At 33.7% G+C, this 3,251-nt stretch overlaps 1 protein-coding gene across 2 annotated transcripts in view; it reads left to right on the top strand.

Annotated features, from left to right (window-relative positions):
* The window catches only part of LOC105113478 (UDP-Glycosyltransferase superfamily protein), a 16,494-nt gene extending 13,471 nt beyond the window's left edge, over positions 1–3,023 (top strand). Inside the window, exon 16 of one of the 2 annotated variants that reach the window (XM_011009670.1) lies at positions 2,094–3,023. The gene's annotated coding sequence lies outside the window, so the exon portion shown is untranslated. Of the gene's footprint in view, positions 1–810; positions 1,545–2,093 lie in introns of those variants that run through there. The other variant, XM_011009671.1, reaches the window with a different exon arrangement.
* The last annotated feature ends 228 nt before the right edge of the window (positions 3,024–3,251 follow it).

Raw genomic sequence — 3,251 nt, forward strand, 5'->3', positions numbered from 1 at the left:
TAAATTGTATAAATTGTGTTATTTTTAAATATTGAGGATGTAAGTATATTTTTAACAAAATCTTTGGCAAGTGCCAAAATGTATGACATATTTTTCATTTTGGTCCTCTTTATTCTAATTTCACCTTTATCAAAAAAATCAAAAGTAATTGGCATTTAATCAAGACCTAATTACCTAAAATAAGATTTTGAGAACCAAAATAAATTATTAAAAATAAACAATAGGTACACAATATTTTATGAGTGAATAATACTTCTCATCTACAGTAAAATAAACCCACACTTTCTAGATTTACTTATAATTATATATATAGTATCATAATGTAGTATCATGATGATGATTATATCAATTGAAAAAGCTTCGCCACTTTAGTTTTTTTGTTTTTTCCTTTTAATGTATCTGGTTAATTTGTTCATAATCAATCCATGCAGTATAATGATTATTCTCTAGCCTTAGTAAAGAGTAAGATTTCCAGGAAAAAAAAAAAAACATAAAGTGGCGTTCTTATAACATTAGAGATTTAACTTCTTAGATAAGTGGATTTGTTTTAGATTTATTGTTCAGAGTTTCAATCTTAAATCATTTCAGTTAATTTTAAGTTTTGAGAGAAATGAATGGAAAGAAGAGTAATATCATATAAAAAATAAATAAATTAAACCACTTTTCTTTGTTTGACGCAAGTAATGTCAATTAAACACTCTTTGTTACTGTATAGCTGAAAATCATACAAGTGCGATAACATTTCCCACTAAAAATGTCGATATTGACAACTCAACTTTTGTTTTCTTACACAAATTGACCAAAACAAAGAAACAAGAAAAGTAGTGGACATGTTTACTTGGGAAGACCAACCAAAGAAGCAGAGGGACATGTTTGAAACCATGCCGTGGACATGAAGGCTCTGTCAATTCTACTAGCAGATCTCATATCTGAAAAACAAAGAAACAAAGAAAGGGAATGAAAATGTTATACTTTTATTTTCTATGAGATACCAATCTAAAAGAAACAAAGAAAGAGAATGGAACAACCCATCTGAATCTGAAAAAGAAAAAAAAAGAAGAATGAGAATCATGATGCATGTTACAGTGACAATAAGCCTCCTATGGTGATTTTTGAGATATCCTTTTCATTCTCTTCCTATATACCATCAAAACTATATAGGTTATGTGCTTTTTTGTTAAATTTTGATTTCGAAAAGGTACTCACTGAAAAATATATGGGCCATGACAAGGGCAACTATGTAGTATATAGGTTTCTTGTGGGCAAATCTCTTCACTATCTCTATGCATCCCCTGCCTAAAGGTTTCATTTAGATTATAAGGCAATATAGCTAATCTCTGCTCCCACAGTAGCCTTCTCTCTTCGTTGAAACTCTTGTATCTCCTGAGAAGGAATGGAACAAGTACTTCTCTTCTCGAAGAAACTGAAACCAACCCATATAAGCCATGCTCTTTCATTCCCAACACATGCCCTTGAGGCTTTTCCAATTCCTGAAGGAGCCCATATGATGAATTTTGAAGCAGCCGATGCTACTGATAATGCATGGAGGTTTTGCTTGCTTGTCAACCCGTCTGAGAGCTTACCCAAAACCCGTTCTTCTACGCTCTTCTTGGCGTCGTTTTGTAGAGCAGAAAGGCCTTGCTCCCGAAGACAGGGTTCTCTTCTTCATGGAGAGAGATGAAGCTAATGACATGATCAGGAGGTACGCGGTTAGAGCTCAACGAAAAGTGATGGTCTTGATGGGGCAAGATGTTTGGGTCGATGTCGAACATCTTCCCCTATATGGGATTAATTAATGTTAGGAATTAATTACAATTTTAGACTTAAAAACAATCTGATTGAATAAATTTTTAAAATTATTAAAAAATAATATATGCAAGAAGTAAATTGATATTTTACTACTTATAAAGTTTTTAGATTTTCTTATAAATAGAAGAGAAAAAAAATAGAATGTTATACTTTTTATTTTCTGTAAGAAAAAAATAAAGTACATATAATACATAAATATCTAAAACATGAAATTGCATTAAGTTAGAAATAAATTTGAATGGATTAGGACCCTCAATTTGTGCTATCCATTTTCACCATGATAGGCCGGGGCGATGTATACTTGGGAAGACCAAACAAAGAAGCAGAGGGAAATGTTTGAAACCATGCCGTGGACATGAAGGCTCTGTCAATTCTACTAGCAGAACTCCCCCTTGACCAAGTAAACTTTTTCCCACACAGAGATAGTTCTAACAATTCACATGTTGCTAAACAATCTCGAAAGGCTTTCATGTAGCAGAAGCATTTCTTACATCCTTAGCGATCAAAGGGAAATGTTTCTCCTGCACTGCTGGCGTCATTGATTCCGGTGAGGCAGAGTTGCTGGCGAATGGCGATATACAAAGCCCAAGCTTAAGAATCCTGGAAACTTGAGACCTTTTATGTGCTTCAAATATTGTTAAGAAGACAGTTGAGGGAAACAATTTTTACACTCACTCACGCAGAGGGGCTAACCATGAAGTAGACCAACTAGCCAAAAATAGTGTTAATCTTACATTAGACTTCATTGCTTGGTTTTAATCTCTTTAATTTGTTGTTTCTTTGTTCGTTAATTCAAAAGGAAGCTACAGACAATACCCATCAAGTGAGTGGCTGAAACAGAGGAAAGAAATTTAAGGAAAAAACAGAAAACAGGTAATAGTAAAGCTAGCTATGAAATCAAGTTCTGCTTTGCTAATGACATGCCACAACTTCCCTCTCTCAAAACGTGAAGAAAGACCACTGTTCTCAGAGTTGCCATTAATGGAGATAGAATTAAATTAAGAGACGCAGCATCGTCCATGGCCTGGCTAGCTGCTAACCGAATCTGATTCCACAGCCCAATTAAGCCGACTTGCCAACGATGAGGGAACACTAATCTCTAATGCTTTCTTAATGGGGCAAACTTCAGTCTCATTTCAATCCACGTCCTCAACCACGCAAGAGAAAACGCACAAGAAACGACCCTATGGGTCTCTCAGAACGCCTCCTATTCCTGCACTTCCTGGTTTCCCTAAGAACCCTTAGCTTAGAAAAACAATAAATAAATATATAAAAAAAACATGTTTTTTTTTTAATGTACAGAACCTTAAATTTGCAGTTTAATTTTAAAAATAAATCTAATAATGCATGTTTCCTTAAAATATATACAAACCTTCAAATAAATTAGAAAACCATGTCCGAAAACAAATCAAAATACAAAAGCATAACGAAAATTAATATAA

Source organism: Populus euphratica, unplaced genomic scaffold, assembly GCF_000495115.2.
Source record: "Populus euphratica unplaced genomic scaffold, PopEup_1.0 scaffold425.1, whole genome shotgun sequence".
Taxonomy (NCBI): Eukaryota; Viridiplantae; Streptophyta; class Magnoliopsida; order Malpighiales; family Salicaceae; genus Populus; species Populus euphratica.